At 36.0% G+C, this 27442-nt stretch overlaps 1 protein-coding gene and 1 non-coding gene across 2 annotated transcripts in view; one reads left to right on the forward strand and one right to left on the reverse strand.

Annotated features, from left to right (window-relative positions):
- Nucleotides 1-27442, forward strand: part of Octbeta2R (Octopamine beta2 receptor) — a 393700-nt gene that overhangs the window by 129739 nt on the left and 236519 nt on the right. The window lies entirely within an intron of this gene.
- On the reverse strand, nucleotides 13820-13891 carry TRNAR-CCG (transfer RNA arginine (anticodon CCG)). Its single transcript has one exon. It is a non-coding gene; the product is annotated as a tRNA-Arg (tRNA).

Here is a 27442-nt window from a genome sequence, read left to right on the forward strand (position 1 = left end):
GAAAATCGTAGACTCGCAGTGAAATAGCTATTGCATCAACACTGTTCATTGGAAAGTCATTGCTTATAGTTCATTCTCTTCATCATGAAACAAGCTTTCCAGAGGTGCTATATAATGAGGACCATAACGTGCTTGAACAGGGAAAATTGGGAGAATATCGTGAAAATTTCCTCCAGAAATCCCTTCCATCATGTTTGGACCCGTCTGGCTTGGCCCTGGGTAAAAGAATAGGGGATAAGAAATGTGTATACCAAGTTTTGTGTATACCAATTGTGTATTGGTATACAAGCTTTTCCCTCATATCTATTCCGTCTATCAATACAAAACTTGGAATACACATCTCTTATCCCCTATACTTTTACCCAGGCTACTCCAGAGGGGTCCAAATTTGATGGGAGGGATTTCTGGAGGAAATTTTCTCGAAGTTCTCCCAATTTTCCCTGTTCAAGTACGTTATGGTCCCACAATACATAGCACCTCTGGAAAGCTTGTTTCATGCTAAAGAGAATGGACTATAAAACATGACTTTCCAACGAACAATGTTGATGCAATAGCTATTTCACTGTGAGTCTACGATTTTCTTTATACGAACAGGGTCATGGGCCCCAGGGACTTACTCCATTGTCCATGGCACCTATTTTTTTGTGCATGAACATATCTTGGTTATGTTTATCGAATGGACTAGACTTGATTAGGAAGTCCCGTTGACAGGTTCATGTCATTTCCTTGTAAGAAGGCTACTTTTGGACATTTAGCTTTGAACTTGTTCTCTAATATTGTTGATCCATGTAATTAGTGTACAAGACATTTAGGGCCTTATGCAGAGTCGTTCTGAAGCGTGATTAGTGCCATACTAAAGTGTTCGACTAACATGTGTTTCATGCAGTAGTCAGACCTTTAGTATGTCGCTAATCATACATCAAAAGGACTCTGCATAAGGCGGTTAATCTTTAATTTGATTTACACAAGGTTGTTTCTTGTAATTGAGTAAGATACATAAGATACTGAATAATAGTTTCGCCAACTATCTACTTGGCTTCATCAGTCATAAAAGATAGTGTCTGATGAAGCTAAGTGGATAGTTGGCGAAACTGTTATGCGTTAATAATATTTACGGTAAACAAGTTATTTTGCTTAACGAGTAGTTTACATCGGATTTAAGCCTACTAAAGCAAAGCTTGTACAATGAAAAAAAAATATTTAAAGTGTAACGGCCATATTTCGTAACGGTTTGGGGGTCAACGTAACTCAAAATTTATGATTAAGTTTGTGATAATCGGCATAGCAATTATAATGGCTTTTTGCATTTTTGTATATATATATATATATATATATATATATATATACGTGTATGTGTATTTATGTATATATATATATATATATATATATATATATATATATATATATATATATGTATACGTGTATGTGTATTTATGTATATATATATATATATATATATATACGTGTATGTGTATTTATGTATATATATATATATATATATATATACTGCATAATTTATATGGTTTACCCAACATTGTTAGGGTCGTCAAGTCTAGGAGGCTTAGGTGGGCGGGTTATGTAGCTAGAATGGAAGAAAGTAGAAACGCTTTCAAAGTCTTGACTGTAAGACCAATCGGAAAACGACCATTAGGAAGACCTAGGCGCAGATGGGAGGACAATATAAAGATGGATCTCGCAGAGATTGGAATACAAAGTAAAAACTGGATGCAGTTAGCTAAGGATAGAAGTCAGTGGAGAGCTTTTGTGAACGCGGCATTGAACCTCCGGCTTCCATAGGCCATAGAGTTAGTCATATACGTGTGTGTGTGTGTTGTGTTGCTGTACTCAGAATTTGCAAAGACAGGCAGAATTAATCAGAATTTACCCTAAGTTAAGTGTGAAAGTATTTCATGTTTAAATACCAGAAAGAATACTACATTATCTTTTAGGTACACAGTAAAACTATGAAAAATTAAGATTGCTTTATTATTAATTTCTGTGAGCTATGAATTTTGCTATATTTTTAAGAGGATAGTCATTTTTAGCCAATTTCTGTGCATTATTTAGCTATTTCTTCAAAGAACCTGTTAGCAACAATGATAGCGTATGATAATGAAACAAAATGGTCGTTACATACTTGAAGAATGAAAGTACGGGGTAATCCGGATTTTCTCTTTGTCACATCATAAGTTATACACATGCCGTCGGTCCAATGCCAAAACCGCGAAAGTGCAAATTTTGCTATTTTCACCTAAGTGCAGTTTCATGTTATTTGGGGCACAGATTCCAATACCAAAGTGCCATTTGTGAAATATGAGTATATTAGAAATATGAGTAGGCCTATATTAGAAGTTATCGTCAATTCCTAAAACATATACCAACTTCTATATACTAATTTTACGGGGTAAGTTGAATACTAAAGTGTTTATAACTAAAAGTCAAATTTAGCACATTCACGGTCTTGGCATTGGATCGACGACCGTCTTTAACTTGTCACAAAGCTGTATAATTGTCAAGCGTCTAGCAGGTTATGTTACAAATTCATGCCCCCACTGACGTTGAAATTCAACGAAATTTTCAAAATTGAAATAACCACTTTAAAATGAACTTCCGTTCCTCAACTGTCAAACATGGTCAGGCCATTTTGTTTCACTATCACACATCATACGTCACATAATAAGCACGAATTGTACAGACGATGCAACCACTTAGCTAATGCCGGCCGATCGGGGTAATGGCTATACCATTGGATCGACTATACGAACGCTTTCAACGAAAAGCATTGACGCCCTAATCGAGCGTTGAGCTTACTTAACGCGTCTGAGCGCGCTAACAACTCGTCTTTCACGGGCTCCAATCAAGGTCTTCAGACTTCTATCTTTCTTAACGAGTCTACCACCAACCAACCCCAACAATTCATCAAAGTATTTAACTGACATTCGGTAGAACTGAAAGAACTTAACCTCCTACTTCCAGTGCTCCTCGAATGTAGAATTAAACTGAGTAGTTGAAAGGTAATTTGACAACCAAAGATTAGTTCCTTATTATTATTATTATTTTTTCTAATTTTCCGGTCACTTTCACTTTCTAATAACTTGGTTACTAGGACATCACCCACCGTGTCCATACCCACGACTGAGAAAGAAAAATCAATTTTGTTGCAAAAATTCAACGCCAACGGACGTAAAAGGCGCCGTATGTCAAGTTACTAACGCTGTACATTTAGCGACCGTATAGTCGGACAAGAAGCGCCCACTTTTCCGCGATGCTAATGCTAAGTTTACAGTGTTCGTAATTCAAGCCTTACAGTCGTGATAGTACCGAGCGTGCGACTGTTGTAGAAACACTGTAGATCTACTACTAGACTATTACAATGATAATCGATTCGAGAACAGTACGGGGATACAGATGTGTGAACTTAGCCCCCCGACTTTGAGCACTAATGATGGGATTAGTGCCATTGATTAGTGCATCGTTTGTTCTTGTTCGTGCGCGAAACTCCATCGTATCTCGCAGATACCATCCCTCAAATTAAAATGTGCATACATTTTTGAGTGACTCGTCATCATAAACTTAAACAGCTTGTTTGGCATCTATAATAGAAATGGCTCGCAAGAATAAACCTAAATTCTTTTAGTTTTGTTCTTTCGCAAATTGCAAATGACTAAAACTATCACTTTTGAGCTCCCTCGTGCCTAACCGATAGCGTACGCACCTTTAGCTTGGAAGTCCCGGGTTCGATTCCCAGAAGAATCTCATCTGGTTTGCATCCCATGTTAAGCTGTACCGCGTCTGCTATGATTTCCATGCCGAATGTGACGCTACACTGAAGATCAAGTCAATCAATATATACCGGTACTCAGGATTCCCAAATGTCCCGTATTTTAAGGGACAGTCCCATATTTTACGATTTGGTCCCGCGTCCCGGGGAGCTTTGATACGGGACGGTAAAAGTCCCATATTTTGCTCAAATAACAAATTTACCTCAGGCAACGACATTAAAGCCAGCAATTTTTAATGAGTCGTCATCAGGGTTGCAAAAAATAGTTGTTTTTTTTTAAAAAAAAGAACAAAACACGTGTTTAAAACATGAAAAAGGTGTTCAAAATGCTTTAAAATTGTCTTAAAACAGGCACACACAAAAAAACATGTTTTAAACGTTTTGAACAGTTTAAAACATGATATTTAAACATATTTCGAAATCGTCTAATAACGTATTTATTAAGACTTTTTTGCTCTTGCAGCCGATCTTTTCATTTATTTTACTCTCGTGAAGACTACACTGTGTTGGGTACAGAATATTTCAGTATAGATTAGTAATTCTCAACTTATTTCATGCCACGACCCCCCTTTTATTACATCCTCTTACCAGTGACTCTCGTAAGTATTTTCTTGGTTATAATAAGCTTTTAAGATAGATTTTGAAATCTACCTATTATGGAGATTTCACACAATCTATCAATATACATAGTGAAATGAAAGTTCTCACCACTCTTGTGTGTCGAGAACGATGAAACTTAAAAATGGTCTGATACATCAGATGGTGCTATCAAGCATCATGGCGGACATCTTTGCTTGATATTCGAAATTTCAAATGCAAATGAAGTCATGTTATAAGTTTTAAGGCTATAATTTAACAGAAATACGGTTTGTAGTTATTTTAGCCCTAAAGCAAGTCGTTTCGGAGTTACAGCTTCTGAAAGTTTTCTAGTTATGCCTTTAGGGGCTAAGCTAGCGTTTCGTGGAGGCGTGTGAGATTTTTGTTGCAGAATTTAGTTTTAATTTCAGAACATAATGCTAATAAAATTAGTATTTTAAAATAATAAATTTTCGAAAAGTAATGTTTGAAGCACACTTCATGTTGTGCTAACTTTAGAAAATTTTCTGCAAGCCTAGTAATTGATTGTTTTTTGAGTTAATAAATTATTGAAGATTTGGGGCGTTCAGAGCACAATGGATCCAAATCCATTTTCAAAAAAATTCAGTTTTGCTCAGCAAATGAATTCTATTTCAAAACGTAATATCTTCACAGTCAAGGATCCAAAACAAATGTAACTAAAACCATGCGAAAGGGTGTGGGATAGTTTCATATGACAGCTGCTAGACAGGGGCGTCAGTGGGACAGGAGGGCAACCGCACCCATTCCCACTCTGGATTTAAGGTTTTTGGGGGCAGCGGCAGTTTTAGAAATCTTTTGGTAAGCAAAGTCCAACAGAACAAGTTTGAGGTCATTACACCGAATAAATACGGAGAATATACAGATTATTAAAACTGGAAGGTTGCTTAAGCCCAATTTCCAGAATTTTAAGAAGATCCGAAACTCGAAAGTACAGCCACCTTTTTAATCTTTGGGCCAAAAAAATATACAAGAGAGCAATATAGGCCTATAGCTCCTTACGGCCAATGGAAATGGATTATAACTGATCAAAATCCGTATTTATTAGGAGTAAAGACTTCATTTTTTTAATGTTGGACTTCACTCAGCAAAAGGTTTCTAAATTTGCATTACTGCCCCCAAAATCTAAAATTCAGGATAAGGGGCGGATGACCTCTAAACTAACACTCGTCTCTAGCGACAATTATATAAAACTCTAGATTGCATCTTGTCATGTATTTTTTCTTTCTTTCATCTCGGATTCGTGGTTGTGAAAATATGACGTTTTCCGTCAGTGTATTCTTTTGGACACACTCTACCCTAACTTGTAAATCATTTTCATGCGGAGCGTACACAATATAATGTTAATATCTTAAATTTATGAGCAAGGAGGGTGAAATTAGCCCTACTCCCCCATTCGATCAATGCCCTTGTCTAGCGGTTGTCCTATGGACCTCTAATCTGCATCCTTTCACATGACTTTTGTCTAATTTATTTCGTACCCTTGGCTACGAAGATACTACGTTTGTTGAGCAAAGGTGAACCTTTCTGAAAATGGACTTGGATCCCTTGTGCTCTGAACGCCCCATATCATATCTAAAAATATTTTGCGGAAACTGAGTTGGAGCCAAATTTATCCTGCAACCTAAGTTTGTTCGAAACGCATAAAATTAGTATGTTTAGTTTGATTGATTGCAGTCTTGCATCAGTAGCAAGGCTATATAAGACAGGGCATTTTGTTTAATGTTGGATCCGAACCACTAATTTTGAAATTTTACGTCGGGTCGCAGTCAAAATCTGTACAGCAAATTCCGACGTCTCTTGCCTCTACCAGGGGCGGATCCAGGACGCTTGCTCCAAACTCTGGGATGGGTTTTATTTATATATAAAATAAAAAAGTTTCCTCTTCTGGGGGGCAATTGCCCCGATTGCCCCTCCCCCTGGATCCGCCACTGTCCTCTACCCTCAAAATTTAATGTTAAAACGCCGAAAATTGCGCTCAATGTGGTGCACAAATTGAGATCAAATTGTCCAGCCACTGATGTTCGGCACTGATGTTACAATAACTATCACGCTTTAATGGTTAGGTAGACGAGCGACTGCCATACCTTGCGCTTTCTCGCCTGTTCCATTCATACAAGCTATGCGAAAGTGTAAAGTTGTAAAGAAAATTTAGAAGTGATGTGGGAAAGAGGAATTAAATAAAATTTTTATAGTATAATGAAAAAGATATTGTTGATACAAAATTAATTCTTATCTGAAGTTTCCAGTTGTATCTCAACCACTTCACTGACGTTAGAATCATCAGAAGCAATGTTCGGATCAACACTTTTACCATTTGTTTGGCTTTCCAGTTTTCTCACAGCATTGCATTTTTCATAATGATTTCTCATTATTTGAACTAAAACAACCATTTCTTTCTTACGCGTTTTGGAACGAGCTCGTATGGTCGTTTTCTTATCTGATGGAGTTTGAGTTCCTTTAATAAATTTGCTCCAAATGATGTCCTTTTTTTTTTTTTTTTTCATAAAACTCATTTTAAACGATTCCAAGTTGTACGGAGATGTGAGAACCAACATGTACTGTATCAACGAATGCCTGTGATAATTCAATTTCAGAACCGTAATTTAGCAAATAACCTTTTGTTTGTTTTCTGAATGCAACACAAAAATTTGTTTCCATGATAATTATTTTATTTATTTTTTAATGTTGGTTCTACAAGTAGTCCAACCTTCGACTACAACACTTTCTCGCAAATTAACTGAGAAGCATTTAAACAATACAATATACGTTAAAAGTAAGGGGAAAAAGAGACACTATAAATTGTAGATCTCCACATTGACCTGCTGTAGCCACGAGAAACCAAAATATTCACATGGGAAGAAAATAGTTTTCTGAATGGGAAGTGCTTTTGATATTTTTTTGTTTGTTTGTTTGGAAGTTTTTTTTTTCAAAAATAAAATATAATAAAAATAAAAATGTGTTTAAAACAAGTCTTAAAAAATACACGTGTTTAAAACAAAATATTTAAAACATATACAAAATTTGTTTTAAACAAAATCAATTGTTTAAAACCGGTTTTAATAATTTGTTTTAAACATTTTGTTTTAAACACTACAACCCTGGTCTTCACATGTGTGGAGAGTAAATCGTAAATGCTATTCCAGAAAAACTCTGAGTGCCAAATTTATTTAAGGTCGTCTCCTGTTTTCTAAGCATCCCACCGTCAAATTCATTTGTGGAAGGAGTTTTCTCACATATGAATTTGAAATGGGCTGACACAAGAAATAGATGTTCTGATTAGTTGATGAAAGCTGAACTTACAATAGCAATCAACTCTTCGACTTCAAGCTGCAATAAGTTTTTCGACAATTTAAAGAAAAATCCAAACTTGAAAAAGGTTATAAGTGCGTTAAGTCAAGCGTGAAATATAATATTTTGAAGAAAGTTTAAGTATCCTAAATCCAATTTTTCAAAGTAAGATTTACCTATTTCTTCTTATAATAACTCTTTGTATTAGTTCATACTTTTGTATTTCTTTCAGTCTAAAATGATTACTCTTTGTATTTGATGCCTGGCTCATTTTTTCACCACTAGATCATGTTTATCAAAACCCCTCCCTCAGGGGTGTAGCCAGCAGGTTTGTGTAGGGGGGGCCCGTGGTTTTTGAGGGGGGGCCAGCTACAATGTACAAAGCCAAAAAAAATTGTTGCTGCTAGTGTTTTTGAGGCCTGAAAGAAAGGAAAATTTTGGTTTTCTTCTGGAAAACTAAAAACACTATTTTAGCTTATTATTATTATTATTATTATTATTATTATTATTATTATTATTATTATTATTATTATTATTATTATTATTATTATTATTATTATTATCCATAAATTATATTCAAGATAGTTTTTATCATGCTTAATCAAGAACTACTGCCCGGGACCAAACGCTATACTTTTGTGTATAACTATAAAGGTAACCAAGAAAGTTCTGTCCCTTTTCGGGGAGGTCTGTTGGACCTCACACCGTGAGTTGAATGCGAGTGGAGATAAGGCGAACGTCAGTTGTTGGTGTGGGTATATCCAACATACTACCTGGTTGTGGCAATTCAGACACACCGTGAACTTGCGTAAAGACAGAGGGAACATGGGACATCCACAGAGCGTCATAAGAGCATGTATGCTGAACGAGTTCAAATGGAGGTCAAACGCCGCTGTAGCGGGTCAGAAGATATGCCAGGCCTTTGTGAGGGTGTCGTGACGACGCGAACATTGCAGCCATGGTTTAACAAGTTTAAGGACGATGACGAAACACCCGAAAACATCACGTGCCGGAAGACCAACACATGTACAAAGGGGAACTGGGACTGCAATTCAGTGTGTGGAGAAACCATTCGGCAGCACATCCATCAACTTGGGAAGCAAAACAAGTTGGGTCAATGGGTCTCACATATTTTGACTCCGGGCCAGAAGTAAACGCGGCAGTCGCCTGTGTTTATTTACTGTTTCGGAGTCATTTCTGGACAGGGTGTTGACATGTGATAAAAAGTGTGTCCTATACGAAGCTCCACGGCGCCGTCATCATTGGTTAGCATCCCATGAACCGATTTCAAAACAGCCGAAACCAGCACTGTACCAGAATAAGGTCCTTCCGTGTGTTTGGTGCATCGTGCATCGGGAACTGCTACCAGCTGGTCAGAGTATCAATGTAACTGTGTAGTGTTAGCAGTTGAGCTGTGCTCAACAAAAACTCAAAACTCTGGAGCCATCACTTCAGAATTGCAAATGGGTCCTCGTTTACGGGACAACGCTAAGTCCCACGTGGTTAAGATGACTCAGGACACCATTTTCCGCCTTGGATGGGAAACAATATTGCAACCACTATATTCCCCGGGTATTGCACCGTCCGATTATCACCTGTTCCATTCTTTGAACAATCACCTTAGAGGACGCCAGTTCAAATCCCTAGTAAAAGTCCAAAATGCACCTGATACTTTCTTCGTTTCACGGCCCACCAAGTTCTACCGCGATGGATTCCATGGCCTTGCAGAACGATTTCAGAAGGTCGTCGATGCTGATGGAGACTATTTTTGATCTTCCAGGTTAGGTGACATATCGATGTTCGAAGGTGGTGGGTGAAAAAGCAACAAAACTTTTCTTGGTTACCTTTAAATTTAAGACCTTGTATACAGAACCTATCTACACAAGATTGATTTTCTTTGAAATTTCACTTAATTTCTTTACGGTTTCCTGACAAAAATATTTATTATTCGTGACTAAATATATATATATATATATATATATATATATATATATATTATTACACTGAGTAGAAATAAAAAAGAGAGCGAATGAAATCCAAATTGAATAAAGACATTGTTTCTCACCAAATTTTCCATCCTCTATGTCTTTTAAAACAATTGTTGAAGCATATCAAAATATACTTGTTAAAGCATATAAATCGCAGTAAATTGTGTAATCTGCTGTCACAAAAAAAAAAGTATTCTATTTTTCGATCGGTATAAGGAAGAGAAACTATACTATTTTTCGATCGGTATGGAAAAAACAATATTTCTCCATACTATTTTACCATAAATTATTAATTGTCAATATAATTCGTTACTTTTAAATGAATGAAGCGAGATAATTTTACTATGATGTTTTAAAAGCTGGTCATTTAGGGGGGCCAGGAAACCATTTGGGGGGGCCCGGCCCCGATGGGCCCCCCCTTGGCTACACCCCTGCCCTCCCTAATACTTATTGAAATACGTCAACCCATCCCTTATTTCGACTATTTTTATTTGGGAACACTGTATATAGCCTTATCTTCTTCGAAAAAAAAAAAGTGTGTATGAAAAACAAGGTGTTGGAAACCCTGTTTAACGGTGTTCGACCCAACTCATGCGACTAGTGGAATGGGAGAACAAGGAAAATGGGAGAAGGGGAAGAACATGTAACAAGCGACCGAGTCACTCACCACGTCAAACAGTGTTGCCAATTTGGGGGAAAAGTCGCTAAATCTAGGGGATTCGCATTCCAGGATAGCGACAAAAAATAATTTTTCCGATTAGCGACTTTTTTGGTGATTTTGGAATGACGATTTGGCGACTTATTTACAAATCTAGCGACTTTTGTACTGCAAACAACTTATCATAAAATAAGTACTAGTAGCTCGAATCAGTTCAGATATATGTTTATTTTTCTTTTGTTTATTTGAATCAGTGCAGATGTTGACGAGCTGGGAAAGTACGTAAGATTTATCTCTATATTCCCGCTTTGATTGCTGTTATCTCTTACCTTCTAACGGGAACGAACTCCAGCTTTTAATGTCCTTTAGCTTACAGAGCTTCTGTTTAGAGGCACAAATAATACATTCCCAATAGCAAACAGATTATCTGTAGAAGCGTGAGTAGAACTGAAGTAAGATTTTTCCAAAACCTTGAATTTTGTTTGTTTTTCTCATCTTATTTTTGATTTTGTTGAAGCAAAATGGATCATAAAGTTATATATATATATATAGTGAAATTATTGTTAGTTATATATGAACAGGGTCGGATCTAAGATTTTCTGAGGCGGAATGTACCAATAACTACCAGTACATTTGAATTGAGTTGGAATTTTTTAAATGCCTTTAGGCATCTGTAGTGTGAGTGAGGAAATGCCCTGGAAATACTAAGTGTCTGTTCTCCGTAAATCCTTTTCTTTCAACTTTTAGAAAATTGACTTAAACTATCGATTTTGCAAAACTTCCCTTTGTTCCAAGCCCACAGGGAAATATGACAGCAGAAATTTTTGGAAAGTGTTGTTATTTTCACTGCTACCTTCTCACTTTAGGTAGTGTATATTTACAACGAAGGGGGGGGGAGGTGCACGTGCACCTTTGCACCGGCCCTGTATATGAGTCTTTCATATACGTTCATTTAGCGTATATAGTACTCTGGCTTGAATTGATCACGTCTTTAATACACACACACACACACACACACATATATATATATATATATATATATATATATATATATATATATATATATATATATATATATATATATATATATATATATATAAGGAGGCAAAACTCCACGAAAAATTTTTTAGCGACTTTTCAACCAAAATTGGAGTCATTTCATCTCCTATTTAGCGCCTTTTTGTATCAACTTGTTGGCAACACTGACGTCAAAATTGATTAGTTATATTCGAATAGTCTCTCTGTGTGCTATTGTATGTGTGTGTGTATGCGTTTGCTAGTGGTTATATATGTGTTACCTAAGTGTTTATTTATGAGCTGGCTGTTGTGTGGATGGCGCCTGAAGTGTACTGTGCGTTGTCTCACTGGATTTGATCCATTATATGCTGTTATGAATGTATGCTAAATTTAGAAGTGTGATATTCTTTTTAATTTTTTTTTAAATTAGCAATTGAGTGCATCTCAAACTGCATTGTTACATAAATGACGTGTTTCGTTACTTTTAACAGTGCTTTTAGACGAAAAATATATATTTTATGAGGTTTATTATTAGTTTAGTCCCTATTTTAGAAAAATAAACTGTATCGATACGAGTTAAGGGAATAAACCCTAATGTGTACTAACACGCATAGGCGCCGAGTTTGGGGGGAGGGCACTTCTGCCTGCCCAATATTTAAAGATGGGGTCCTCGCCCCCCCCCCCCAATATAATTCAGTTGAGGAAGAATTAACAAAGAGGAGCAAGAATTTCTGTCGTAAATTTCGTCTTGCCTTTAATTCAATATTAGGAACAGCCTTTTTATTCGATACAAAGCGTTTCGATTCCCGGCGGGAGCACATGTGCTTCGGATTCCACGTTAATCAGTAGGTCCACGTCTCATATAGCGTCGCTGCTGAACGGGACGTAAAACTCAAAATCACCTCAACTCGATAGAAAGCGTCGTTTTCAAAACGGTGTTTAATAGAGCACTGAAGCTTCAACCAACACTATGACAACACTGATATGACAAGTGACGATCAATGTGGTGTAGCGAAGTTTCTTGAACTTGAATTTGTGTTAATGCCTTTAGACAAATTTGACTTAGCTTATAAATTTCGCAGTGGAGCGGATGCAGCGGACCGAGATCTGGGAGGAAGGGAGTCTTTATCAAGCAGTTGATAGAAAACGGCTGAATATGATTATATATTTATTCATTATTTGGTCCCCCCAATATTTTCTTCAAGTCGGCGCCTATGCTAACACGTGTAAGTTGTATTCGGTTTTGTGTGCCTATATAAAGCATAACCTAGAGAGAAAGAGAGAGAGAGAGAGAGAAAAAAAATATCGATGTGACTTTGTCAAGAGCTGCTACTGCTAACTAATACTGTCTAAAATTTAATACTGTCTAACTCGCGTTTTTTCACAACTAAATTTTCGGGCGTTTATTGACCTTGACCGCCAAATCGCACCACTATGCTTTTTGGTAGCCTTCACACTAGAATCCTGTGAGCCGCTCGCGCGAGCTACAGCTGCTAGGTTTACATTGTCTTAAATGGACGCCTTCGCACACGTGCTTCGGTGCAAGTGAGCTGTGGCTCTGAGCTGCTATGAAGATCACCCCGCCAGTAGCAGGCTCGAGCGGACTACTGTCAGGGAAGAAAATAACACGCAGTCTTATGAGAACCCTTCACACATGAGTGTGAACTCGGTTGTAATGAAGAAAAGTGTATACTTATATTTGATATTGAAAATTTTCTCATTTTGGTGTCATTCTGATGAAATGCATATTTTATACTATTACACAGTTCGTCAAACGAATATATAGACGTATTGAAGTAATTGAAAAATTTTCTTTCGTCTTCTGTTGGTTTGGGAAACAGACTGTGAAATGAACATTCTTTTAGTCTTGATCGATTTATATGATAGGATGAATTCACATCGTTCTTTATCTTCTTTTCATTTTCTATTGCAATTTCTCGCTAAGATTAAAGCTGCAACTTCTTCTGGCTCTAGTATGGTTGCCATTTTGGTATCCCGATTTTTTGAGCGGCTCGGAAGTAGTCAATGCCTTCACATTACAGGTTCACATGAGCAGCTCACGAGAACTGCTCACAAGATCCTAGTGTGAAGGCGACTTTAGTTCGATCAATGTTCTTCGTGATTGTCAGTTTTCATCCCAAAACATTGTTCCCTGTTTTCTAGCGGATTACATGTACGTTTGCATTTTCTCTAGAATGATTTATCTTTAGTATCCCCATTAAAACTATATTGATGTTCGATAATCCGGTACGGATGTGGTCCAGAATATGCCGGATTAAAGTGGCTACTATGCAATTAAACGTAGAGAAGGTATGAAATGAAATCTTTTAAGTTTAACGTCCCACGATTATGCCGGTTAGGCTAAAGGAGACGGTGATGATGAGAGATGAGTGAAATGAAGAAAGTGGGAGGAAACAGGAGAACCCCTGAGAACCACGAGCACGGTGTTTGTCCACCACAAAGTTCACACGGCGCGACCTGGGATCGAACCAGGAACCCCAAGCATCGGAGGTAGACGTTCTACCACTGAGCCACCGCGCCCCCTTATTTGGCCGAGGGTCGAACCATGGACCCCACGCACACGTTGAAGAGGTACAATCGCTCAATACTTGAGCGCTCGTCTCTGGTGTGAGGAGTCCATGGTTCGAGCCGAGACCATGTGAATTTGTGGTGAACAACACTGTATCCGTAGATTTTCTCGAGGTTCTCTCGTTTCCTTCCACATCCTCATTCTACCAATTCCTTTATAATTATTATATTTCATTAATTGTTCGTCTCTTTTATCCTCAAGAGCATAGACTTAAGTGTGAACTGTTACATATTTTTTTTTCAATTAAACGCAAGTTAGATGAATAAATGATTGATTTGGATTTTGTGTTCTTTTTCAGCAGCCAAAAGCTATATAGTACAGCATCTGTAAAGTGAGATCTGAATAGTAGTAATAGTGCATTCGATGCTCATCCAGCAGAATCGAACCCGTGATCCTTTCAAAGGCATGCGTTTTTCCTGTAGGTCTAGCGAAAAGGGCTAATCGTAGTTTACAAACTACATATATGTTTACCTGGAGTTGAACGCAATCTCCTTCCATATCAGACGAAAATGTTAAGAAAGTTATACACACAGTGTTGTCTAGTGTGTCTTTATAATTATCCCATTTCCATTAAAGGTGACTATTTTTCTGACCATGTTCTGCTCAGTTTGGATTAATATACCTTAAGACAGGGTTTGCAAATAACCACTAGCCCGGGGCAAGTGGTTCATCGGTGCGGGCGAGTTTTTAATACCACTATTAAAATACCGAAGGTAAGTAAATGATTGTTGTCGGATGTGGACCAGTAGCATTTTTTCTTGGGCTAGTAAAAAATTGTTGCTTATTTGCATCCCTGCCTTAAGAAAAAACACACTCTTTACAATCGAAGCCTTATCATGTTATGTGCTATGCATTTTAATATGCTTGTATAAAGTTACATCTGGAAATAAGTTAAATATTCTTTATTTTTTTTTAACAAAAATACAATATTTTCTTTCTACTTTTACAGGTACGTGATCATGGAGAGAACAATGTTATTCATTTAAGAATACAGAATGTAAGTATAATTTTATATATATACATAATATAGCCTACATAAAGCTTTTCATATTGTACTGACATAAATGATTAGCAGAGTAATGCAAACCAAACTACTTTTCTTGAATATTTTGCTAGTCATACATAGTATGTGAGTAATGAATGATTTGTAAACAGAAGTGAACATTCATCAATCACTAAATTGACGACACACACACAAAAAAAGATACGCACACACTTGTTAACGAAAGGATAAGATTCCTATCCTACGCACAGAAATTCTTTCTTAAGCAAACGTTGTAGTAAGTGGATCGATTTGAGTATAATCTGTCTTATCTTGGAGAATAACGTGTTCACTTTAAGATACAAAACAAGTGTATTCCCTTGTGGTTATATGGTTAGTACACATGGCTTTGGCACAGGAGATCTGCGTTTGATTTCCGGTAAGAGCTCATGTGATTCGGGTTCCACGTTAAGCTATAGGTCCATGTCTCGTGTAGCTTTGGTATTGCTTTCTTTACTACTTGATGCTAATACATGTCGTTATCAGGGCTGTCGCTTGTCTGTCTGATTCTAACAGATATTGTTACCTGTGCTATCGCTTGTCTGTCTGATTCTAACCGGTGTTGTTACCTGTGCTATCGCTTGTCTGTCTGATTCTAACAGATGTTGTTACCTGTGCTATCGCTTGTCTGTCTGACTCTAACAGATGTTGTTACCTGTGCTATCGCTTGTCTGTCTGACTCTAACAGATGTTGTTACCTGTGCTATCGCTTGTCTGTCTGACTCTAACAGATGTTGTTACCTGTGCTATCGCTTGTCTGTCTGACTCTAACAGATGTTGTTACCTGCGCTATCGCTTGCCTGCATAACGAAATTTTTCAATAATTGCATGAATATAGTATGGAGTTTGGGATTGTTGATGACAAATTAAAATAAATAAATAAATAAATAAATAAATAAGTAAATAAAAAGTAAAGGAAGTTCAATGTAAACAATTAGAGCTTTTTAATTTTGCACGATTTTAAATTGTAGTGTAATTTTTAATTAAACCTAGCGAAGGTTTGGGCAAAATTTGTTCAGTGAGCCGAAAGTGTGGGCTGAACAAATAATAATAGTAATTTATATATTGAAATGCTAGAAAAGTTTATGTTTGTGGACGTTTATATGTTTGTGGTCAATCCTTTCGACACTGAGTTCTCGGGAATTATAAGCTCTGGAAATATGCCGTTCTCACTGATCGATTACAAATTTTGTGTAAATTGTTCAGTTCTAATTGGACATTTAAAAAAGATGACCGTTATTTTTTATTACATTTTTAGGGGTACACTGGAAGTGCTGAAATTTCAAAAAGGCAAAGCATCGTATCCTATGAGTTATACATTCCAACACCACATATTTGTATACAAGGGCTGTATATCTCTCAGGCGGTTCTTTCATGGCCGAATTATAATGGAAAACTAAGGATAACCATTTCTTCAGTCTAGGATGAATCTTTATTGTTTTGAGTGTTTTGCTCAATAAATCGCTGTGGTATATATCACTGACATTATAATTAATTTGTGTGTAATGTATTTGCTTGTTACATAGGCCTACTGCATGCAAGAACAAAGAAAACACTGATCGTACATGAAATAAAATTTCCAACCGGAAGTAGGCTCAGTCTTGCAAACGATTCGAGATATTGAAAAAATAATCAAATATTCTCCTCTATATAGTACCCCTTGAAGATTTTTATCAAGACATTTTTCACTTATGTCTGTAGAGTTATATCGTACAGATGTTGTGAAGAATGACAAGGAAATTCATGCTTATAGGGCTTATGTGAATGATGAGCTGTGTAGAGATCGCAGGTTCAGCTTCTAGTAATAATAATAATAATAATAATAAAATAATAATAATAATAATAATAATAATAATTTATCTTTGTACATTTTGATACGGAATTATATAATACCTTTCTGAGTAATCTTTTCTGCATGCTAATTGAAGCTATATCATAAATCTGCACAATACCTGTTTTCCCATTGCAAACATGTTTTATTCAAGTAATAAATATATTTTCGATCGCACATATATGTGTATGTATGTATGTATATATTCCCTAGTGATAAAACAGTATTCATAAAACCAACCAATTAGGGATACAAACAAAAACATATCAGTTTACTTCATAAGAAAAATACTAAAATATACAAATCTTGGCTAAACATTATAATAGTTTTACCTAGAATATGAGAAACAAAATTTTATTTTTTTTTCTTTCCTGTAATTTTTAATTTATTACTTGAATAAAACATATGTATGTATGTATAATCATATTCGCTTTTATGCTATTTTGTTTCATGAAGGATATTGTTCTGCAAGAGTTGTAAAATTTATTTTTTGATTTCTGATTATTGACATCCTTTTGACTCAATTTCGAAAAGGTTTTGTCCTTTTGACCTTTCTGTTCGCAGAAATGTACGATACAAAATAAATTTTATGGAAATGGTAATTTTAGAGAGTGATTGATCAGTAATGTCATATCTTTCATATCTACTTGGGGGAGGGGACAAAGGGGACAAAAGTCTCCATCAACATAAGTACTCCATCCATTTCTTTAGTAATATGATTATACTATTAACATATATGAAGCTCAGGGAAGACAATTAGCTTCCTGCAGTCTCAAATGACGTCCATGGTAGGAACTTAACGTTATTCTTATGCACGTGGGTTTCCTTTATTTAGATCTGTCAATCTGGTTCTTATTGGTTTAGCTGTGTGATAAATATTAAAATTGTATGATACTTATACAGTTAGTGTAATTCGGGGGAAAGTGACCATAGGGGTGAAGTGATTATAATTAAGGTTAATGATATGTGGCAACAAAGTATGATCGGCGCTGACCTGTATGTGTAGTATTGAGTCTGGAGCTGACGAAGAACGTAGTGTACAGAGGAGCGAATTACTGAGTATGAGTAGGGGGGATTAATGGGGACGTCAGCAACGAGGCTACATGTCCCCGTCGCGATTAACAAGAGCGAATTATTGAATGCAGCTAGCACGGACAATAGGGAGGGTGAGTAGATTTGCAGCCTTTTTGTTACTATTGTAATATGGAACAATAAGAAACTAGGACAATTCTTTCCTGAACTAAAGCCTGTGACAAACATCTTGGCATTTCAGCTAAACGAATAAAACGCCAGCTCTGGCGCGACGTTGCCAAGTGGTAAAGGGGTGTGGCTATGGCTAAACTGACAAACTACAGCACGATCAGGTGACAGGGAACAGACGTGGATGTGTAAAAAAAATAAACGTGGCAATACCACTGGCCTCTCATTTGCTATCAGCATTTAAAGGGAACTTGGAGCGCCGCCTTCAAATGCCAAGATGTTTGTCACGCCGTTTAATTGTGTTGTACTCAATAATTCCAGAGTAACATGAGGTGAATATTAGGTACTCATGTATATAGATACGGTGTGTCTCAATATATTGCTAATATAAAGATACAAAACATGTTTTGAAAAAAGACGACGAGGTGAGGTGAAGTGAGTAACATATTTTGGGGTGATATGAATAGTCCTCTTAATCATTCCATGTATCATTAATCATTAATCATTCCATGTATACAATATGAACCAAAGAACATATTTACATCTAACTATTCTCGTTTGTCCTTCAAACCACAGTCTTGTATAACAGAAACCTGGGTTCAAGAGCTATTGGGAACTCAAACATTATGCTCTTTCTTTTAAGGTCAAACAACTCAATGCTCCCAGAGATGGTACTTTCGACACGATCTCGGGTTGGTATGTCTATTTGTTTGTTAAGCATTTCTACAACATAGTTTATGTACGTCTACATCATGTAGATGTTCTTCATTAGCTGTATCCTCATTATATAGTAGTTTATATCTTGTTATTTACAATATGTCAAGGACACTTCTTCTCACCACTTCACCCCATATGTACATTCACTTCACCCCGACGTTTCTGGTGAAGTGAATAATTTACCTTGTATGATTCATTTCTTTCTGTACACGTTACTTGAGGCACGATATGAACCATACTTGTATTTTCAGAATGCAAAAGGTATGTCCTTTCATATATAATTGTTAATCAGCCGTGCTACAATTTCTGGATAAGATTATTTCCCTTTCATTTCCAGCACAATAAGGTTTGCTGATGAGATAACACTGACGGGGAACGAAAATGACTTGCAGAAAGTACTTTCAAACTTGAACGACCAACTGAAAAAAAAAAAGCAAAATGAATATAAATAAGAAGAAAACAAAAGTGATAAAGTGCACAAAAGAAGGACAGGAAGGAGCAAACATATGACTAGATTGAAAAAAAAATTAAGACGTTAAGACGTTCATCTATTTAGGAAGTCTAATATCCTCGGACGGAAGAAGTGAAAAAGACGTAACTTACGGAATAGCACAGGCTAAACAACCATTTAATAGGAAAAGAGGACTGTTAACATCAAGAAATGTGTCGTTGGACGCTCGAAAACGATTTATTAATTAATACTTTGGTATGGATCGTGGCGCTTTACGGTTTGGAGACATGGACATCGAGAAAAGTTGAAATATCCAAGCTGGAAGCATGTGAAATGTGATGTTGACGCAGAATATTGTGCATATCATGGACCGAAAGGGAAAGGAATGAAGACGTACTCAAGTAAGCCAATGAATGACGACAGATCATGAAGATAATAGAAAAAAGAAGAAACAGTATGCTTGGGCATCTTATTCGGCACTCCGATTGGATCACGGTGTTGATAGAGGGAAAAGCAGAAGGAAATCCAGGAAGAGGAATAGTGTTGTAAAAAAACGGTTTTTTTTCTGTGAAGTTTTTTTTCAATAAAAAACATCGTTCTTTTTCATGTTTTTTTCAAATGTCTGTTTTTTTTCTGCCAACTATTATTTACTGATTTACGTCGCAGATTATTGAAATAATCAACAGAACTTGAGTCGAAGCCCTCGTAACTTACAAATCTTTTGTTTATTTGCACCTATATACTAGCAAAATTGTGTGATTATTCCTTTCGGCCCCAGGTCATTTTTGGCGTTTTCCTACATTTCCAGTTAGTTACTTATTGCTCAAAAACCATTCATTCGATTGATATGGTTAAGGCCTTGTTTTTTAGAAAATGAATGTGGCTATCTTTTGGTGTAAGTTGCATTGCAGTGTTGCCAATGGGTGGGAAATTATTGAGGGAAATGTAGGGGTGAAAATTTACAAAAAATTCCCTAACCGAATTTCAAAATTTTTTGTATCTAGTACCACTGCTGCTATATGGGTTCAAGTCGCCTAAAAAAATCTTTGGTGTGTTGACAAAGTAAAGTGAAATCCTGACGTCGCTTGCTTCCATCCAAAGAGGGAAAGAAAAAAATCTTTCATACACATGAAATTTTGACACTTTTTACGCCTCACAAGCAAAAATCAAATATGCCGGGGCTACAGCTTCTGTAATTATCCTATTGAAACTTTTTATGTTGAGTTCTGTAGGGAAAAGATGAATCTTTCAGGTAGTGGTACGTTTGTTTCAATGTAGTCAGTAAGAGGGTAATAATAGAGGGGAAAAGGGAAATTTTCCGAATTTTAAACCTAAAAGCGGGAATTAATTGTTTTGGCTGGAAACACTGCCATCAGACAGACGAAAACTATCTGAAAATAGCCCTTAGTACTCCAAGAATATATCCTACAAGTATCATGGCGATATATAACAAAGTAAGCATGAATTTTTTTAAAAAATCTCATTTTACCTCAGAAATTCACCATTTTCTTACCACTTACAGAACATGGTTTATTATAAACCTCAACTGTACTTTCCCCTAATTATTCTAGTGAAACTTTTTATAGTGCGCTGTGTTGGCTAAGGATGAGGCTGTTAGACACTAGTACGTTTGTTCGAATGTAGAAAATAATAGAAATAAAAAAGGGATTTTTTTCCAAAATTTGCCCTAAAATCTGGAATTAAAATTTTCGTTAGCTGGCAACACTACTATCAGACACACACAAACTATCTTAAAATAAGCTTTGGTATCCCTCTAATATATCCTACAAGTATTGTGACGATATCTAATAAAGTAAGCATGTCAATAAAAAATATCTCATTCTACCTTTAAAAAAATCACAGTTATCTTCCCAATTAGAGAACAAGGTCTACTGTACTTCCCCTAATTATCCTATTGAAACTTTCTATAATGCGTTGTGTAGAGCAAAGACGAGACTTCCAGATACTGGTACGTTTGGTCCGATATAGCCAACAAGAGGGAAATAATAGACAAAACATATATTTTTTTCCAAAATTTCCCCCTAAAATCTGGAATTAAAATTTTCTGTAGCTGGTAACACTGCTACCAGACAGACGCAAACTATCTTAAATTAAATATTGGTACACGACGATATTTAAGGAACAAAACTTCTAATTACCAAAAATATATTACTGTAAACAGAAAAGTAGGGAAAAACTAGAAAAATCAAGGGTTAGAACCTAAATACGAATTTTTCGTGCGTTTCCTAATTACCCCATTGTAACGATCTGTACTTGCGTTTGTTAAGTAAGGACAAATGTTCGATTGACGTAAGTTGACTTACACTCAGACGTATAGGTACGGATTTATAAACAAAGTTTCTAATATTTTCCCCAAATTTAGGAAAATTTTAATTTCCCTAATTGGCAACACTGCGCGCAGGCCCGTCTAATTGATGTCAACAGTTAGGTATCCATCCGAGGTATCTACCTGGCAAGTCTTAAGGATGTCTTTCTACAACGAAGGAAGCTACAGGGAAAAAAGAAGTAAAGGAAATTCGAAATTAGAAAATTCTCGAATTTTTGACGGGTGAAATTTGAGAAGGAAATTCGACACCAGAAAAAACAATAATATGATAAACTATAGTCCAACCATATCTTGCAAGAATAATATCCCGATATCTTAATTAGTGTCCACACAGGAGCGGATTGAACAAATGACACACCCGTGTGTGCCACTTTGGCTACCTGGGCCACCGAGTATACATTTAATTACATTTTTTTGACTACTAACTCGTGTTGTTGTTGTAGTTATAGTCTCGACTAATAATAATACAGTTGTTGTAAACAATAACTTTATAAGGAAAATTATCTCTCCGTTTTACATCTTAGTTCCAACACTGTTGGTGAGAAATGCAGGGTTTTCAAAATGAATTTTGGGGTTTTAAGTCTTCGTAGTACTTATTACATTTTACGTACAATTATAAGCAATGCATCAAGTAAAAGAGCACCTCAAACAGTATTTGCTACAAGTGTTCAATGTGAGATTCATTTGTCACACGGTACACATCTAGTCGATAGGCGAGAAAGGCCCATAAACTTTCCGCCATATGGCACAAAACACATTCAATTTAGGGGTCTCATTTCAAGTGTACCATCTCCTGAGGATTTGCTGACGGCCAGATACAAACATTATGAGTGTTCACATTATGTCTTAGGTGAAATGTCTATTTATCACTAAAGACTACACGATCCAGAAAATCTTCATTGTTATGCAGCAATATTTCACTTGCGAAATTGGCACGTAACCCGTAGTCTGTAGGCTTTAGACCTGTAGCAACTGCAAACGATAAGGACGTAGTTGCAAGCGTCTCCTTAATATTCTTCACACAGACCGTTGCACTGTACAGATTCAGTCTTTATTAAAACACAAAAAAACTTTCTGCTCTCTAGTCTACATCTTTTCTGCTTGCTCTTTCTAACGGCAGACGAAGAAACAATGTATGTACATGCGTGCGTACAAAACTGTTTGAGTTGCTCTTTCATTTGATATAATATTTATAATTGTAAGTTAATTGTAATAGATACTACAAAGTTTCAGAACCCAAATATTAATTTTGAAACACCCTGCATTACTTCAAATTGTGTCATCCTATATTCATGTCTTTTATATACATGTCATCAGGGCCGGTCCTAGTCAATTTGTCGCCCCATGCAATGGCATAATTTGCCGCCTCCCTCTTTCTCCAGAAAGAACAAATCTTAAAAGTCATGATTTTAAGTATGCTACTCCAGCATGAACAACAAAGGTGAGGGTAAGTGCAGTTGCACTCAGAAAGACTTAAATACTTACTAAAAATGCAATACCGTTATGTCTTTTTTTTTTTAAATATTAATCTATTACGTTAGTGAAAGATAAAGCAAACACACCTGCAGAGGAAAAATAGTAATCCTTTTTATAGAATTCACTATCGAGCTTCAATCTCAATGTATCAGTTTGCAATTCCAGTGCAACTAGTTCTTTTATCTTTATTTCTTAATTTCCCTTCAATATCTGTTAACATTATTTTAAAAAAAACTTGTTTCTATATTCAATGATAAGGAACTTGTTTCTGACAAAAACAAACTAGTTGTCATATCAAAACTTGATACCTTACTAACTGGAACAGATATTCACTACTATTCGAAAACTGAATTTTTGCATTTGGCAACAATCAAGCAATTTATGCTGGGATTTATTTAACCATTTGCTTTAGCATTGTCCATGTGGCCTTGACCAAATGCAAACTAAACATAATTTATGAATGTAGTATTCAAATAGAAGGTCAGCTTAGTAAATGTAACTACCATCATCATGAAGTCTGTTTCCAACAAGAAATATTTAATTTAAATAATATACTTATGACAGATTTTACCGGACCATCCAAACTTACCGCTCCACGCAAATGCACGTGTTGCATATATTGTAGAGCCGGCTCTGCATATCATATATATCTAGTCGACAAATTATTTATACATGACATTTAGAAAAATACTATTAGGCAAATTAGTATTAGTTTTTACCTTTAGACAAGTTATTTGAATTTTATACTGTTCGTGACATTATTTTCGTACTTATTAAAGGCCTGCTTTCACGAAAAAACAAAATTTCATTTCTACATTTATTTCTTAGTTGATATTGATGAAAACTGCTGAAACCCGAATTGTTAATAGGTATGGCATTCATGTAAATTGTAAAATATTTGTAGCGTATCAGTATCTAGCGTTTAATTTATGTTGCATTTTACGGTGATTATACCTACATAAAAATATTTAATACTTAAATAGACGTACGATGCATTAGAAATGACTATTTGAAAAAAAAACGAAATTTAGAAAAAAAACGAGAGGCAATGTTTTTTTTTCTAAAAAAAAACGTACATTTCTGAAAAAATACGAACGGTTTTTTTTCTATTTACAACACTAAAGAGGAAGACCAACGACAGAATATCTAGATGCAGTTACAAAGAAGAGACTTTATCAAAGGATAAAAGACCTTTCTCTAGGGAGAGAAGAATTTTAAAATTTCCATGTTACCTACTAACCTATAGTTGAGGTAAGAAGATAATACCTATTTAAAAAAAAAAAAAAAGAGAGAGAGAGAGAGAGAGAGAGAGAAAGAGGAAGAAAGATGGCAGTCTCTCACCGAGCAAATGATAAAAGTATTCAACTAAATTCTAATCATATCCTTTTCAGTCAATTTATCATCAGTTGAAGATAATGCGTGGTTGACGTTGTTGCCTCGCTGCTAAATCGCCAGAATGCTGATTTTAATGAGCAAAGTTGTGCGATCGAAATACATATTACATGAAGAACGCTTCGTCCCACCACTAAGAACTCATTAAAGCTTTTAAAAATGAACTGAAATGAAGTCTTCAAGTTTTACGTCCCACGATTATGCCGGCAAGGCTCAAGGATGATGGTGAGAAATGAATGAAATGGTGGAATGAAGAAAGTGGGAGGAAACGGGAAAGCCCCCAAGAAAACCCACGCACGGTATTTGTCCACCACAAGATTAACTTGGCGTGAGCGAGAATCAAAAGCTAAGGACCCCATACATCAGAGGTGAGCACTCTATCACTGAGCCACCGCGGTCCCACTTAAGCTTTTAGTAAGCCAGTGAAATTATGTCGGGCCTATTTCCTGTGAGAAGAAAAGATTTGAACTGAAGTAAGGAGAAATCCTCATACATATTCATGACTAAAATACGCATATTCTCAGTGCCCTTTCCTTCTTATACTTCCGATTTGGACCCTCTTTTATTCTATTACTGATAGCGATTAAAATTACATAAATTTAATAAAATAAAGTAATGATTTTAATTATGAAAATTGAGTAAAAACAGAAAAATAATAATGAAATTACGTAAATTTAATAAAATTGTAAGACAATAAATCTTCAATAATATAATTCAGTAAATAGAACAATAAGCTATTATACAGATGTATAATAATTTCAAGGTACAATAAAACAAAATAATAACAATTTAATTATATACATTTGATCAACAATACAACCAAATTATTATATAAGTAGATTTCAATAAGAAAATCGGAAATGACAGTTTAATTACGTAAACATTAAGCAGTAATTAAAATCAATAAATAATGAGTTAATTATGAGTATTACATATGAACTTAATGAAACAGAAAATATAAATTAATTATATAAATTCAATGAAATAGAAAAATAATATTTTAATTATATAAATGAAATAAAGCAGAAAAAAATAAATTGTAATCTAGTCTCATAAATGTATCATCTTCTAGCAGAAAAGTTACTTTATTTTTTTTATTCTTCTATGCAGTACCTTGGCTTCCATAATGGCATTTTCTGCACGAGAAAATGGTAGTGGTTTTACATACCTGGAAAAAGGAATTGATTAGAATTGCAATGCACATTGTACTTTGGTATGGTTGAAGATATTTGTCTCCATTAAACACTGTTTATTGAAGCTAAAAGACAATAGCTCACATTGTAAGAGTGATGTCATAGTTCTTAAAGATTCTCTTAAATGAGATATTGTCATTAAAATTTCTTCTTTTTTCAACTTGCATTCTTTTCTTATCTTTATGTTTGCTTTTATAGCACACATTCCAGTCTAAAAATAGAAACGATAGGAATAAATCTTTTTCGTGTTTCGTACCGTATTTGTAATGCTTCATTGTAATTCGTTTCATGTTTGTTTTGTATGAATTGGCTGGCAAATGGAGGTTATTCAGTAAACTTAATTTATAATAGTATGTAATTACGAGGACGATTCAAAAAGTAATGCCTCCAAGGCGATACATTTATTTGTGTTTGATAGACAACACCAATAAAGGTATCAGTAGAAGGCTTTACAATGTCAGCTACAAATTATGGTATCATTTTTTTAACATAGGCCCCATCACGGGCAACACACTTGCGCCAACGCGAAACAGCAGTGGCGTATTTAGGGGGGGGGCTTCCGGGCTTAAGCCCCCCCGAAATCTTACTTACTATAGTAAAGTATATGAAGTATCTTGCAGAATTTTCACATTTTCAGGCAAAGCCCTCCCCGAAAGTTAGCAAAGCCCCCCCCGAAAGAAAATCGTAAATACGCCACTGCGAAACAGGTTTCTCATGCCGTCGGCAAAGAATTGTGGTGCCTGCTAGTGACACTATTGCCGAACTGCTGGTTCCACATCCGCGTCACAACTGTAGCGTTGGTCCTTAAGGTGATCCTTAAGTTTGAGGAAAGGCCAAAAGTCGCAGGGCGCAAGATCTGGACTATAGGCAGGATGAGGCAGAATGTCAACAACACTTTGCCAGCAGATGGGACAACTTTGAATTTTTCGGCGGTGGAGAGGACGTGTGGCGGTACTCCATCTACTGACGCATCGTTTTCGGGTCGTAATGGTGTATCCATTACTCGTCGCCGGTGACGAATGTTCGTCGGCGCAAACCTTCCGCAGTCAGAAATTCAACGACTGTCCGCTGCTTCAACCGGACGTCACCAGTGGATGAAATGGATTGCTCCATTACTCTGAAACGAGAAGAGATAGGAAGGTGAAATAAGTGATATTCTATAGGTTAAACATCAGTGCATTAATGACTAACAGTTTGCAGTACTATTGGCCAAGTGGTGGACTTGGAGGCATTACTAGCTGAATCATATCACCCCTAGAATAAGAGTGTCGTAGCTCAAAATCGGTTTTACGTAAACTGTTATCAATTTTTGATCTGTGATAATTGTAATTTGTTTGATTTTAGAAAAGTTTTATCTGCAATAATTAACACTATACATATTGAAATAACGTTACATTCCTCAGACACAGAAATTGGCATTTTAGAGTTATGACAATCTTATTCTAGAATGTGATATCTCTTTTATACATACGTTTGTTACTAAACAAGTAAGGGGGTAAATTAGGAGTTTACATTGAAAAAATTACCCAGTCTATTCGAAACGTTAAATCAATTTCTTCGATTCCCGGTGGGGCCACTCGGTCGAAAAAGTGTAAAACTTTTTTTTCAGGCCAGCCACCCTGAATGAGGTTTTCCTGGGTTTTCCTTATTCACACGAGGCAGATGCCGGGGTGAGGCCGCTTCCTTCGTTCCCCAATTCGTTCTTCCTTCCCTTTAGCATAGTTGAAATGCGCAGGAAAACTGAAAGTATATCAGACCTCTAAGATTTTTTGTAACTATTTATATCATAGTACGGAAATCTAAAGGTAGTATAAGCAGTAGGCTTCTTTAAATCTTCCTAGGCTTACCAATAG

The sequence above is a fragment of the Thermobia domestica genome, chromosome 12, assembly GCF_964235325.1.
Source record: "Thermobia domestica chromosome 12, izTheDome1.hap1.1, whole genome shotgun sequence".
NCBI lineage: Eukaryota > Metazoa > Arthropoda > Insecta > Zygentoma > Lepismatidae > Thermobia > Thermobia domestica.